General features: G+C 37.6%; 1 protein-coding gene across 2 annotated transcripts in view; it reads right to left on the bottom strand.

The window, feature by feature from the left end:
• The window catches only part of TBL1XR1 (TBL1X/Y related 1), a 174,730-nt gene extending 158,547 nt beyond the window's left edge, over positions 1 to 16,183 (bottom strand). Inside the window, exon 1 of one of the 2 annotated variants that reach the window (XM_077752367.1) lies at positions 16,147 to 16,183. The gene's annotated coding sequence lies outside the window, so the exon portion shown is untranslated. The remainder of the gene's footprint in view (positions 1 to 16,146) is intronic. The other variant, XM_077752365.1, reaches the window with a different exon arrangement.
• Between the last annotated feature and the right edge of the window lie 245 nt (positions 16,184 to 16,428).

Raw genomic sequence — 16,428 nt, 5'->3', positions numbered from 1 at the left:
GACTGGAGTTGAAATCAAGAGTCAGAGGCTTAACTAACTGAGCCACCCAGGCGGCCCTCCCCAAAATACTTATTACTGTGGTAACTTTAACATATGTCCACAAACTCTTGGATACATTTACACCTGGGAGATGGAACTAAATGTCCCTCACCCTGAATGAGGATTGAAATTATGGACTTACTTCTAATGTAAAGAATATGGAAAATGAAAAAACAGTAATTTAACAGTAAAAGAAATCTACCAGACATGACTTAAATAAATGACAAAGATTAACACCACCAGTAGTAAGTGACAGTATTATTGGATGTAAACAGACAAGGGCCTTTGAATGATACGAGACAGGAACATACATCACCTGTGTGGCACTATTCTGCCAAGTATCCATAACTTCAGTCCACCATTAAAAATATACAAACCAGTATTCTTCAAGGTCATGAAAAACAAGGAAGACTGATGAACTGTCATAGATCAGAGATTAACAAAACAACTAAATGCAATGTAGGATCCTGGATTGGATACTGAACAGAAAAAATATATATATTAATGGGAAAAGTTGCGAATATCAAAATAAAGTCTGTAGTTTAGTTTAATATTATATCAATGTTAATTTCTTACATTTGCTAAATGTACCATATATAATCTTATTACATAGGATTTTAAGAATGAAGGGTACACAGCAATTTTGTACTATCTTTGCAACTCTAAATATTTTAAAATAGCTGATTTTTTGAAAAGCAACTATTTATGTATTTGTAATTAACTAAATAGCACTTCAGATCAACTTTCTGAAATTATCAAACCAAGATTCTAATGAGTTTTATATTGATGTAAAATCCTTAGAAAAGTTTTTACCTATAAAGTGATTATGAATCACATACCGATTAACCTAGAACGCCATAAAAATTACACCCACTAGAAACTATGAACTAACTAGTTACACTATACCAATCCATTTTCCTGACTATTCTCAAATAAGCATCTAATTTAACTATCCCTTGGTTAAGGTGTCATGATGACAGGGGGATTCCCCGTTCCCATGCAGCAATTTCCCCCTCCTTGTGTTGCCCTCCAGCTTTTGTCCATTAGCTATTTGGGCTGTCAAGTTAATTCCCCATCTCCACAGACCCCCTTTCTTCATACCAAGGTTCTCCACAAGAGGAGGAGCAAGCCAGAGAGAAAACAATTTGGATGCTTAGCTCTCTTTAGATCACTCTCTCCTGAATTTCCAAATGCTTCCTTTCAGAATTCAGAAATGCGGTCTAGTTTGCAACACTCTCGGAATTATGTATGTCTCGGAATTACGGTGTCATTCTCACCTGTCATACTAGCAGCTCAACTTTCTCCCATCCAGAGCTCAGCCCCTTTCCCTCCCAAACCATCACCTCACCGCTCATGCACAACATCATCCAGGGCTGAAATATGCTGCTCTTCTCCTTAAAGTCCTTCACAAGTTTCCTGTCACAGAAGACTGTCCAAACCCCTTAACAGAGCAAACAAGTCACTTAATGATATGACCCCTACTTTCCTTTCCTGTTCGTTCTGTTCTCACCACTCTACAATTTACAAACCATATGCTACACGTAAACAAAACTTTTCCAGAAAAGACAACTTGTTTATGCCCTCCACTCACATATCCAATTTCCACTGTAAATTTTTTTTAACATACACAGATTCTCAATTAGTAGTTAATATGGGCAATACGTGAAATGTATTTCAGTAGTTAAAAAATTACTCAAAACACAGCATTTTCTCATTCTACTTCAGAGACATACATTTAGTACAACTTCAGAAATGTGTAGCACACAAAGATAAAACCTAACCTGCTAAAAATTTATCGACTAGGACATTCAGCAATCATACAATTTAAGGGCATTAAAGAAAGAAAAACTGTCATAAGTATGCTTGTTGCTATTTCTTTTTAGTTTTCACTACAGTGAAATGGGATGTAACAAATGCACCTAAACTCACTAATTAATGGATAAAAACAGACATTTCTTTCCCAGATATCTAAAAAATATTTTCTCCGAGAAAAATCTGTTCAAAATTGAGAAGGTGTCAGAGAAATGTAAATGTTTTCTTTAGAAAAAACCAATTCAGATATTAACTTGAAAAAAAGCAATACTATGTATTTCCCCCACTTAACTTGACTGAAGATGAACTTAATTTTTATTTATTTTTGAGAGAGAGAGAGAGAGAATGAACACATGAGTGGGGGAGGGACAGATAGGGAAGCAGAAGATCAGAAGCAGGCTCTGCACTGACAGCTGAGAACCTAATGCCAGTCTCGAACTCACAAACCACGAGATCATGCTCTGAGCCGAAGTCTGAGGCTTAATCGACTGAACCACCCAGGTCCCTAACTTAATTTTTAAATTATATGTGCAATCACAGGGTCAAAAATTAGATGCAGAAGAGACCTCAGAGACCCAGTTCAACATTCTAAAGGTGATGCAACTGAGTCCACAAAAATTAATATCTCTTGGGTTCACAAAAATGCTTGGTCTACAAGGCTAACTATTCTTATTTTAGTGAACTGATGAAGTATTGCTCAAAATAACTTCAGAATATGCCACTCATTAATTTTGCTATATGCTAAAATTACTTGAATATCTGGTTAGGACAAGGGTAGTTATCTTCTTCAAGGTTTAAAATATCCCCTAAATACATATAATTAACCTGTTGATAATTTTCTAATAGTTGCCCTCAACTTCAGACTTCCATTAGCTGTTAAATTAGCAGAAATAACATTAAAACAAAACCAAAATAAATAGCATCAATGTTCTTAGTATGTAACTCATTTTAAGATAAATTCATTTGAACACCCGTATTAGTTATAGACAGCATACATAAAATTACAATTACTACCACATGAGGAATCCCAACTTCTCAATTTAAAAAACAGTACGTATTTAAAATGTCAAGAACAACAAAGTATATGCCAGTTCGGTTGAAAGAGAATTTTATGTGACAATCCATCATGGATTAAATGCATAACCTTCCCAACCAACTATAAACGGATACACATTTTGGTGGGGGGAGGGGAAAGGAGGCTATCTGGCCAGCAGCTCCCCAGTTTACTCCAGTGTCATTCCCACTGCTCTACTGGAAACAGCCATAGTTTCTAAATGGCCTCTGGCCATGGTGGGCACCTTCCCAAACCAAACTCATCACTACTTTAAGATCTTTCCAAATGAAATAAAGAGGTAGCCCCTACTCTAGAGCAGGGGAAACAAAGGATAAAAACTCTGGCACTGACAAGTTACATTTTCCACCACGTTAAGAAAGTTAATCTTCTGAAAGAAACTAACCTACCAACTAACCACACACACTCATACACATACACACACACACACACACACATTCTGTCAACATTCAATCCATTTTGGGATTCTGGTGCCAACGAGTCCCTCCTTTCGGCTTAAACTAACTTGAACTCAATTTCTACTCTTACACCTACGAGTTCTAATTCATATACCAACTTGCCAAAGTTAGCCAAGATTAATCACAACAGAATAGCACAGGTAAATGGAACTAAAAGCAAATTACAGAATCTCCTTAACTTGTATAAAACAAAAATTGGAGTATCTAGCTCTCATCATGTAACTTGAATGAAATATGTATTTTAACTTAAAAATAAAGTGTTAACAGCTCAAATTCTAACATTTATGACAACAGAAGCACATATTTAAATTTGCTCATCAATTATCCATTAACCTGTTTTTTTCAGATTGATTCAAATACCATCTGTAGTAATTCCTCCAAGAAAAGCATCCAGCACTCACATATACCCCTGGACTCCAAATAGTAAATGCAATAAAGCCTCTTTCAACCCTCCCCTAACTGCTGACTTTTAATGAATTATTTCCAAGATTCTACTATAAAGATGAAACAAGTTAAAGCTATCAGCTGGTTACCAAAGCATTTCTGAGCAAACAATTCACTCAAATATTTACTGAACACCTACCAGTCCTGTTCTGTGTCCTGGAGTGACAAGACAGAACCCATCCCTGTTCTCATGGAGTGTAAATTCCAGAGGTGAATAAAACAAACAAACAAAAAGAAACAACGATCAAGCCTATTTGAGAGAGGGAGAGAGAGAGTTTAAGTGTTATGAGGAAAATGCGAGGGTCTTGCAACTGAAAAAGGCTAAGGAGTGAGCAGCATTTCAGTGGGACCTCTCAGGTGGTGGCACTGGAATTGAAATCTAAATGACATAAAAGAATTAGCCATATGACAATCTCAGGGCAAAGCCTGAGGCAGAGAGCAAAGCAATTAAAGCACTGAGACAGGAACAAGCTTGTTCAGTGGGAGTGGAGCTGGTATGGCCGGCACAGTGAACATGGGGAAGAAGGGTAATGTGAAATAGGATGAGCCTTTTGAGGTGGTCACAGAGCAGATTATGTGGTGGGGGGCTCCTCACAAGCTAAGGAAGGACTTTTGGATTTCACACTGAGTGTGACGAAAAACCCATATAATATGGAATAGGGAAGGAAACCCACATTTAGTGAGCATCTTTTACAATGCCAAAGTAAATGGCATATAGGAATGTTTCCACTATGTATTCTATAAAACAATAGATGCATTTGTGTAAACTATACTATGTGCATTTAATCATATTTATCAAAAGTTATTTGTATGCTGTTACGATAAAAAAAAAAAGTCACTTTTCTTGTTACTACAGTCTCACTTATAGGAAGTCTCCTCTACGTTGATTTGTCAGACCAAATGAACCAACCAGTTATCTACTACAGAACATACATGAGTCATCTAGAGGAAAATGCAAGAAGGGCAAATGAGACTAGATGAAATCAGGCAGTTATTCATGAGTATAGGACCCAAAAAAGGTAGCAAAACAAGTAGAGAAGCACCAAATTAGAAAACATACCCACATTCAAAAAGCAGAGGGTCCATGGATACAAAAGAATAAATTATCTACTTAAATAAAAAATACTCTTCTATAGACAAGTAAACAAAGGGTAAAAAAACACAAAAGCTTCTAAAGTAAATTTTCTGTTCTTTTCACTTCATAATACCCTGCCTGTTTTAACAACACTCAAAGAAAAGTAAAAATATTACCTTTTAAATGCACCACCCTTGGTAACTTTTTAAATCTGCTGATGAATTATAAAACATTTATAAATACAAATATTAAAGTATTACTGAAATCACTGTGTCAAGCATTGTACCAGATGCTTAAGGATAAAAATGGGTGAAACACAACTGTTCTCAAAGAAGGCTTAGACAGGACTCAACAAATAACTCAGTCACAAAGAGGTCTGTGCTAGAAGCAGATGATTAGTGGTCACAGGCCAGGATGTCAACTTAAGAGTGTCACAGAAAGAAGCTTGATCCTCAATCAGATGGTGTAACTTCATTCAGCCAAAATGTTGTGGAACGTCAGTTTTTAAACAGTAGAAGACAATCTATACAAACTTCTTCTCTAATTAAACAGAAACATCTTAGTATGACGGTTCTTCTTTTGTTACTATTCTTTATGAGAAGCATTCAGGGTTCTTAATCCAGAGCTATTGGCAGATTACTCCTCCAAAAATATCTTATATTCACATTTATTAGCAATCAAATGTCCTTATTCTTGTATCTTACTTTGAATGCACACTTTAGGGGATGAGAACTTCAGAAACCTAATAGAGCCTCAGAAAACTACCTAAAGAAATTAACACCAATAACTGTGACTTACCTATGCTGTACCATTCAGAATGATGATTTGATTCTAATTTTGAGTACTGATAAAATTTAAGAGAATTATAACTCTACACTACTTAAGCCACTATTTTTTAAATTTGGTAAATGAAATTTTCAATTCAGAAGTTTATAAAAGCATGTTTTTAAGTGAAAGATTACAAAAAATGACTGTACTGGCTATTAAAGCAATTATTTCCTTAAAACTTCAGTATTTTTGCACATATAAATATCCTGTTATGTCATATACACATCTCAGTGAAAGTCCAAGTCCAACTCTACATAACTTGCAACACACATATTTAAAACTGCTGACCCAGGGGCGCCTGGGTGGCTTAGTCGGTTAAGCGTCCAATTTTCGCTTAGGTCATGATCTCGCAGTTCGTGGGTTCGAGCCCTGCGTCGGGCTCTGTGCTGACTGCCAGCTCAGAGCCTGGAGCCTGTTTCAGTCTGTGACTCCCTCTCTCTCTGACCCTCCCCTGCTCACGCTGTCTCTCTCCCTCTCCTAGAAATAAATAAAACATTAAAAAAAATAAATAAAATAAAATTGCTGACCCATACAAGCAGCATCCACTGGGGAGCCAGAGAAGAGTTTTATTTCCCAGAGACCAGAGAAAAGGAGTGGAGAGTCCATTCCAGAAAGCAAAAAGACTATTTTTTTAAGAAAAGCAGTAACTTATTCTTTCTTAAAATATCAAGAGGTGACCAAAAATATTTAAAAATTACTGTAAAACAACATATAGGGATGCCTGGATGGCTCGGTCAGTAGAGCATCCAACTCTTGGTTTCAGCTCAGGTCATGATCTCAGAATTCCTTGATCCCACGATCGGCTCTGCAATGACAGCACAGAGCCTGCTTTGGATTCTCTACCCCTCCCCCGCTCATGCTGTCTGTCTCTCTCAAAATAAACGTTAAAAAAAGAAAAAAATATATATATATGAGGCATAACAAAGGTACACAGTACACATTCTCTTTTTATTTTTTCAAGTTTTATTTTTATTTAAGTAATCTTCACACCCAACACAGGGCTGGAACTCAAGACCCTTAGATCAAGTCATATGTTCCTCCAACTGAGGCAGCCAGGCACCCCCCACATTCTCATTTTTGGGTGAGCCACAAAAGCTCAGTCGCGAAATGCAGTCGTAGCCCTCTGAATTGGGAATTCTGGCCATCCAGTTCTCTGCAGTTCCCAGAGGAAGCCCTGACATGTTTACAGGGGGAGCGTCACTTTCCTGCCTCTCTCTACAGCTGTTACTGCTGCACTTAACAAAGCCACCAAATAGTAGGGAGAATTACTTCCCATGTGTCACGTCCTATGGTAACTGCTTTACATAGATTCACATTTGAATCCACACAAGTGCCCTATGAGACATGTATTAATTACTCCTGATTTCCATTTTTTAGAGTGGAAACAAATGGAATGATTACATAACTTTCCGGAGGCATACAACTAAGAAGTAGGGGTGAGAAACCAGGTACATCAGGCTTCAGAAACGGAGCTCTTCGCCACAGTGACATACTACAGTTAAGAGTTAACTGCCTAAGATCAGACACATACCCCGCCTAGCTCTCTTATCACTAAAGAGAGGCACTGCTCTCAGGGAAGCAGGTCACACTGTCAAGTCACAGTGAAGCAGAATTAAAGGTACAAAAACAGGTGCCACCTTTCTCTGAGACCTTCCAGCTTAAGTTGAAAAATGAGGAGCACAACTAGAAGACCCTTTAAACTCAGCAGCCAGTGAACAATTACAAGTGACACCAACTTATACATACATCTTAATTCCCAAGTTGTGGCAGGATCCATGTAATATCAAAACCTACAGTTCCACAAATCCCATTATACCAAGATCTATCACAACTATTAAAAATCAACTACTAAACTGAGAAATAGAAATTTCACCTGATGTCCAAACCCTCAACAAAATGCCTTTGAAATCAGACAACACCTACATACATCTGTTCAACCAATATCTCTTTCTATAATACTTGCACTGAGTTAATTTCTAATTATCAACCTTGGATAAGACTTGAAAATCACCACGTCACTATTACTAAATAGTTCAAGTGGTCCACTGACCCAATCATGGAACAGACCAACACTTTTTAATCATACTCAGCATCTCTAACTTTGCCAACAAATCTGAGAAATTAAGTGTTTGAAGAAATATACACAATTCCAGCTCTTCAAGAACTGTCTGAAAAGCACACGAAAAATTAAATTTTCCCTCTTCTTCTGACTGTCCAAATTGAAAAAAAATAGAAAGATTAAGAATTCTTAACTGGATGCCTTGATTTTTCACAATCAATACTTTTTTAAAAAATGGTAGTAATACTAACAGCAAGAGTCTAACAGTCCAAAAGGTTATACAAGCTTCTTCCACATCTGACCACATGGTCTCCCGATCCCAACCTCACCCCCTAAAATCACTGTTACTAGTCTCTGGTGTATCTATCTGCAGTCTCCCTAAACACACAAAACAAACATAAATGCACACAACTCATCAATTCTCCTATCATGTCTGTGTCCTCCTTTACCACCCATCTCCCCCTTTGCAAGCTAAGATGGCAGCAGACTACGACAACCTCTGCCTCTGTTTTGTCACTTAAATTTATCTTTGAGAACCTGTAAATACTAACAAGAAAGTTTTAAACATTAATTCTAAGCAAATCTGTAAAGGAACACTTCACACAAAACATCTCTCACCAGATGTTAAAACTGGTAGCCTCTGCTAGCAGGACAAAAGGAAGGCCAAGGTCAAAGAAGTAATACCCCAACCATGAGGCCATGTTAGTTTTCACAGAATAGGAAAACTAGTTCCTTGACACAGTAACAGGCTGCAATCCTAACCTCAGTCTAGGATCTCACAAAGGTACGCGATTTACTAAAAAAGACAGTGAAAGATGATTTAAAGAAAACCCATCACTTTAGTGGGAGAAAATTTAAGTAAAAAAAGGTGCCTAAGAACTATATTACAACTATGCTACAAATAGCATCTTAAAATCCACGCATATATGATAAATTCTATCCCATAAAAGAACAATTACACAGAAAAAAAGACATTAAGGAAATTCATTCATGATCTATTTCCATTACCTTATTTCAGAAACCCAAAGCAGATGACCCAATTGCCTTATACTGTGAGTTAATGATATCTGATAGCCGAAAAATAGAAATGGAACAAAATTAGTATACACTCTACCCAATTAGCTTGTTCAAATTAAGAGGAAAGCATAAAACACCTCTCCCTAACCCATAAACTGTATTCTATTAGCAGTTGAAGGTAACTAACAAAATATACTATTACTGTAACTTCTCTGGAGGGGTTTGCTTATGCTAATGCCAAATGCTTTCTATTATTCTATATAAGGCTATAGATTTTTAGCCTTTACTCTGAATTAAACAAATTTTCCACGTAGACCTCGCTCAAAAAATTACATAAATGACAGAATCTCCAGATTTTAAGACAGGAATTGACTATACAAGTATTGCTCGAAAGGATGAACTAGCTTTACATAATACTTCATATGAACCTAAGTTGCATTTCTAAAAACTAAATGATTTATCCATGTAACTATGGCTTTGCAAAAAATGATAAAAATTCATTTGCCTAATACTGAATCCATATTAAAATATGACCCACCATTCAAGTGGGTACATAATAACAACAAAAAAGCAAACATAAACTTAACAATGGATTATCTCATTACAATGGGTAAATAACAACAAAAAAGCAAACATAAACTTAACAATTGATTATCTCATTACAATATCCTATCACACAACGTGCTGGAAAGGACACAATGAAAAAAAGAAAACCACGGATACCACCTTTGAACTCAGAAAAAGTAAGTTAGTTATCAAGAAGTACACAGACACCTAGTTCCTAAAAAGTAAAAATTATTCACTACTTTTAAGGTATTTAAAAATTTTTAACACCTCATTAAAAAAGAAGAAAATAAAAGTTTGAGAGTCCAGACTACAATTTTAAATGATAAACAATTATTCTATTAAGATCCTGGAAGGACCATCTCTGACCCTTGCTTTCCATGTTCTCCTCTGTTCTGCCTCATGAAAGAAACTTACAATAGCTTAAGAGGAAAACAGATGGCAAACTCCTTAGTTTAAACGTTCACTACCTATTCTTCCTCATTTATTCTTCAAAGTGTTCATTTCACATAAATCTTTCTTTAATCCAGACACTCTTTGTATTTACTGAAATTTAATTGTTGATCTTTCAACATGACCTCTGCAGTTTGTATTAATTTAAAGAATATAAGCTCTTAGAAAGCAGGGTGACAAGCAACTCATTTTGTTTGGTACAAATAAAATCATGCTGAAAAGCTCATACTTTAAATATTAAAAAATTCCAAAGAATGTAATACCAAATTAGTTGTATTAGAAGAAATCACCCAGGTTGTGAAGAACTAACATGGCACATAACCTTAGCATAAAAACCTACTGAAGAGACGGTTATGATAACTTTCTTCTGGTAGACTGAAGCCACTTACGCTATATAATAAACACACTCTATACTGAAATGTTAATACCTTCACAGTAATGACTCAAATGAGACTCCAATGTGGTCAAGATGCTGTCACACAGAGCTAAAAACACAATTTTAGGCACACTACAGAGAAAATAAAGAGCAAGAAAGCCACACAGATTTAAAAAATAAAGTTCAAAATCTTAAGTTTCCTTCTAACTGGCACAAATACAACCAAATAAAGCCAATGGAGTGTGACAGGATTCTCAACTAGACTAGGTTCCTCACCAACATCATGACTACAATTCCAGGACTAAGATTTTTTTTTCCTCCTTGTCAACACTAGTAGCATTAAAATTCAAGTTAACAGTTAAGTGCTGCTACAGTACACCTAAACTTTGAAGGCCTAATTCAAACAAAAGCTTCTGCCACATCAACAGTAGTACAGGACACATCACTGCGTATTTTACCATGGGCCCTTGCAGAAACAATCCATTGTAACATGAAGATGCTATGGTACATAAATCACAAATTCTGCTAATACCAGAAGAAAAAAAAGGCCCTTTCCTTCAAGAAATATAACTTGTAGTTGGGGCTAAGAGACACAAACGTATGAAATAATGAATAATTACGAAGGTTGTGATAGTCATTAAACACAAATAGTATCTCACTAAGGAAATATCCTGAGTCAAGATGGCCAGAAAAAGCTTCAGGGAAGGTGGACTGAAACTAGACTATAAAAAGGACAAAGGCAAGGAAGAGCCTGAGTAGAAGCGGAAGAGTAATGAGTGTGGCAAAACTGCAGTATCTGATAGGCAGGCCAAAATCAGTTTGGGGGAAGATAGGAAAATATAGCTGAATAGGTAAAATAGAGCCTTAAAAGCCAAACTGAAGCTTATGAGCCCTATCCAGTTGGCAAAGGGAAGCCATTATGGGTTCTCCAGCAAAGGAACTGACATGATGAAACCAGTATTTTAAATAAATTACACTCCCAAGTAGTTACAGAAGACAGAATGGAGAAGAAAGGCTGATCAGAGAAAACTACTAGAAAATTAATGCAATAATCCGGACCTAAAACCATTCATTCAGTCTTTCATTCATTCACTGTGACGCCATAGACTGCTAGCTAAGAACACTGGCATACAATCACACTGGGCCTAAACCCCTCTGTGTGCCCCTTACTAGCGAGCCTTGGCTTCCTAACTTAAAATCACAGTATCAACCACTCAGATTGTCAAAGTCCCTGTCAAAGCAGCTGTGTGGTCTTGACACATAAATTCTATTAGTAGTTAACATCACTGCTGAATTAAAAATAGTAAAAATGGGAAGTGAAAATAAGACAATGCTTAAGAGATATTTCAGAGCAAGAGAACTTCCAAATAGAATCGTCTTGACAGCAGCTGAAAATATGGAACAAGAACACAGGTGAAAGGTCAAGGCTGCAGAAAACAATGATCTACTTAAAGCCATCACGCCAATCTAAAAAGGAGATCCTAGGTACTGCCAGACCCAGCCCTGAAAAACGAAATTCCTTTTTTTAAAGAGTTGGAAAATGTTTCAAATGGTGGGAGATTTAAAAAGTCCAACCCCAAGTAACAAAAGAACAGCAACAAAAGTCATGCAAAAGACCCAACACCCAACACTGGGGGCACCTCCGCGACTCAAACATCTGGCTCTTGATTTCAGCTCAGGTCATGATCCCAGGGTCAGGAGATGGAGTCCCAAGTCTGCCTGTCACTGAGTGTGGAGACTGCTTAAGATTCTCTCTCTTCCTCTACCCCTCCCCAGCTTGGGTGCACATGCACACACCCTCATTCTCAAATAAAAAACAACAACAACAACAAAACAGCACTAGCACTGTCACTACACAATGTAGCTTAACACTGTTCCTGGTTTTAAAATCAAATCTCATTCTTCAAGGTAAGTGTTTAATCACAACTTGAAGAGCAAATACATTACGTTTATTTCAAGTATTTTATCAGGAAACAAAACTACCAAATATTTTCTATGGCATGCCCCCACTAAAATAAAAAACAAAGAAAATGTAATACAAAGAAGCAAACTTCAAATCCAAACCCAACATCGTCTTCAATAGCTTACATTTCCATGACACTTGTATGTCAAGTACTAATCTCAACACCTTACACATACAATTCTCTCAATCTTCTCAACTTCAGAGAAGTGGACAGTCCCCATGACGCAGAAGAGGAAACAACCCAAGAGACACTTACTCCCCTAAGGTTTCATAGATAGTAAGGAGATGGAGCCAGAGTTTGAACCAAGGCAGTTCGCCTCAAGGACCCCAATGGACCACTATGCTACACAAAAAGACAACATGACGTTCTTCCACAAGTTTTGAGGAACACGTACTCTGAGGATGAGGATAGACATACCCTTATTTGCTTTTCCTTCTTAATTTTAGGCATGGAACCATATCTTCTTTTTTCTACTGGCAGTACTTGGAAAGGCTACTTCACTGCTGTCCACCTTAAGGCAGGAAATACAGCAGTTTGCAAGAAGATTGCATTTTATTAAATGGTTCTAGAAAGTTAAACACAATGATGTAGGATTCCTAAGAATTTCATTTATCCATGCAATTACTTAACCCAGTTACTAGAAATGCACAACTATAGAATTACAAATGTGATTACAAACACTAATTTTTTCCTGGGACATCTACTGACAAACTGACAAAACAGCTGGAAAAATTTGGCACAGCTACGTTCATCTAGAAAGAGCACAGACTAGGACTTAATTTGCACCCCAATGCATCATCTGATCATTCTGTGGCCTCGGACAAGGGAATTAACTTTGCACCTCTCTATTTCATCATCTGCAGAGTCCAGTACTACCGACTTTATAGGATTAGCCAGAGGTATACAGGACACAGAAAGCACCTCACACCTTTCCTAGAGCATAACCCAAGCAAAGTCTCCTTCCTCTGGCTCTTCATAACAGGGCAATTATTCATACTCTTACGGAGTCTAATCCCATAGGTGTTGGAGAGCAAACCTCTCCAGCATCAGTTTGTTTGTTTTTTTTTAAATTCAAGTTTCTGTTGGTGATACAACAGGAGCTACAACCATGGTGGTCTCCAAACTGGACCATACTCTTACTAATTCTCTACTACACAGCCCTGGGTCCTAACCCCTCGATACTATGGGGATATATAAAGGTCTCGGTGTTAGCTGGTTTCTTTTTTTTGCATTTCAGTGACATACTACAAATGTTATTTGTGAAATAAGTCAAATTCACATATATTAGAAAAATACAGTTCCCCAGTGCCAGTATTTCTGCCATCTCTCTCCCCCTGACTGTCATTCACATTCCTCTCAATTCTTATATAAAAGACACAGGAATGAAATAAACCCAACAAGTTATTTCTACTAACTTCCTCAAAATGCATCAAGTCAAATTCTTTGTAGTAATACTGTTGGGGTAAATCGTAGAACTCCTCTGTCAGCTACTCAGCTAACAAGGTTGTACTTAAACTCCATCACTATAGATATGAACAGATGTATTTATTCAACAAGTTGCCGTTCCAAAGGTTCATTAGTTCCATCTCTTTTTATCAGTAATCCCTATATTCATATTAAGCTTTTGCCCTTTCTGCTTATTACCTTGAAAGGCTCTCAGGAAGTAGTTACTTATTTTCCAGGTAGGCAGGTATGATGATAATGATAAACCTTAATTAGATGTTGAGAGCGCGAATAACAAAAAAAATTTGTGGACACATGTAAAAAGTATGTGTTCTAATAAACAATGTCTAACACTTCTTTGAGGTAACCAAGGCAAAAATACAACCTTCACGAGGGGCCATTCCATATACCACATACGTTTCCCAAATAAATAACTAAAGCTGGTATATGGAAGAAAACCATTTTATAAACTGATAGTGAGCTCTGCCACAATTTTTAAGTCATCAACAAGTCCATTATTTAAGTTCTGTAACAATAAGGAAAACTTTTTCCACTTACATATGGTTTTCATCCTCCATTTAGTGTACTGTTTTGCCCTATAGGTCTCATTCTAACTACTCAATAGCAAAAAGTAGTAATTTGTGGATTTAATGGTTGTGGTCACATAGATCACACAATGCATTATAGCAACACAGGAAAAAAAAAAATCATATTCCAAACAGGCAGAAATACCACAATTTCAGAGCAAAAAGTATAAACATGAATCTCACACCTAACCAATCGTAGGCATATTTTCTTTCTGCCACTCCTCCTTCACAGGTAAAGGCTAACTATTTCTAGAACCCTCAAAGATGATTTCTGAAACTTGCTTGCCATGAACTCCCATGATACAACCCAACATACACACTGTCTTCATGGAGACAAAGCTGCCCTATTTCCCTAGACTACAAACTTATTAAAATGGTGAGAACATACACTCCCAGGAAATAAGGATTACCAACATACACCAATGTAGCATGGGTTTTATTTCACAAAAATGAACCACACTGAGAAACCCAAAAAGTCGTTGGCTGTATCGTCAATGTGTAATTAGTATATTTATAATAAAAACACTACAAGGGCCTTATACTATCCAATCTGATAAAGGACTCTTTGGGAAAAATGGAAGAGAAAAATCATTACTTAATTACATGGGGGGAAGGGGGCAAGCAATTCAGACTAGAAACAACCCATCATTTCACCCACCATATTTTATTAACGATCAGCGTAAGGTTCTTATTTGGAAAACAAGGAAGCCAACAGTAAACTTCCCTAAGTCAACTGTAAATAACATAGGTACTACAACTCTTCACCTTAGAGCCTGCATAGTCCAATATTTTAAGTAAACTCCAGACACTGAGAAAATCCAGTTTTTAACTAGACTCCAGCACTTGTCGTTTGTAATCAACAAATTATTTTAGAGACTGTTAATGAGGTAACTTAGTAATAGGAGCATTCTTTAAGAGCCATTTCAACCGAAATTTTTACATGAAACACCATTTTCACAACCTAAATTTAATCTCGGTTGCCACTGCAAAGTGATGCCCCTTTCAGCAAATTAAGAACTTCCAAAAATACTGAACATGTTAACACATGCATGGTTTCCCTAGAGCTGCCATTTAAGATTAATAATTTCACTTGAATAAAAAGTCCGCTTCTGTTAAAAAAAAAAAAAAATGACATCGGTTGCAAAGAGGAAGTTACCGAGAAACCACCCTCACAACGTGGCCTTTACACTGTCAGAAAATAATGTGACTTTGTGCCACCCAAAACTTACCAGGAAGCTGGCAATAACTTTGCCAATTCTACACTTCTGAACCCAACTTCAAAGCGGCTCTAACAAATAACCTCCTTAAGACGATAANACACACACACACACACACACACAAAAAGGGGGTGTAAATGCACGAAGGGTGGAAGCGGGGGAGAAGGCCGAGGTGCACATTTTCGGGGACAACAAAATAAGGGTGAGGATCCCCGATATCAGGAAAGGGTAGGGGGTGGGCAGGCACGTGAGCATTTCAAAGAAGCCCGAGAGGAAAAGGGGGGGATGGGGCACCCTAAATGCCTTCCCTGCCTTCCCCTCCCCCACCAAAACCCCAGCTCCCCAAAGGGCCAAGTTGAAAAATGCANCCCCCCAGCCGCCCGCAGCCCCCAGCACGCCGGCCCGGGTCGCCGCGCCTGCACCGGGGACGCGCCTGGGGAAGGGAGCAGATTTCCATTGCTAACAGAATAACGTGCACCGAAAAGATCCCTCTCCTCTGCTAAAAATAGGCTATAAAAGAGTCGGCCTCATGATGGCTCCTTGATTCAATTTGCTGCAAATTCTTTCCTGAAAGCCTCCCCCCACATACACNCCGGCTGCGCGGCGTGGCTGGCCGGGCACGCCACTCGGTGGGCATGTGCAGGGGAGCGCGGCGCAGGCATCATATGGACGTTTGTTTGTGAATAGATCTGCACACACCTTTGTGTGCATAAATACATATGTTTCTCGGAAACGTACCTGGAAAGGGGCTTTATCTGTAATAAGCGACTTTCAAAATGTAATCCAGAGCACGAGATCTGTAGAGAAAACACACGCACACAAGAAAAGGTTTTTGATACTAAACACAAAGCTGTAATTGAAGTGTTTATGCCCAAATGTACTGTGAATCAAACATATGGTGGTATTTATCGTCTGGTGGGTCTGTTTGAAAGGCTTGGTCGATCAGTTCTCATTTCACAAAAATAAAATAATGTAACTAAATGTTTACTAAATATATACCTCTACGGCAGCATTAACAGT

The sequence above is a fragment of the Crocuta crocuta genome, unplaced genomic scaffold, assembly GCF_008692635.1.
Source record: "Crocuta crocuta isolate KB4526 unplaced genomic scaffold, BGI_CrCroc_1.0 scaffold151, whole genome shotgun sequence".
Classification (NCBI taxonomy): Eukaryota; Metazoa; Chordata; class Mammalia; order Carnivora; family Hyaenidae; genus Crocuta; species Crocuta crocuta.
The sequence above is the reverse complement of the archived record's forward strand: the minus strand, read 5'-3'. Positions and strand labels throughout refer to the sequence as shown.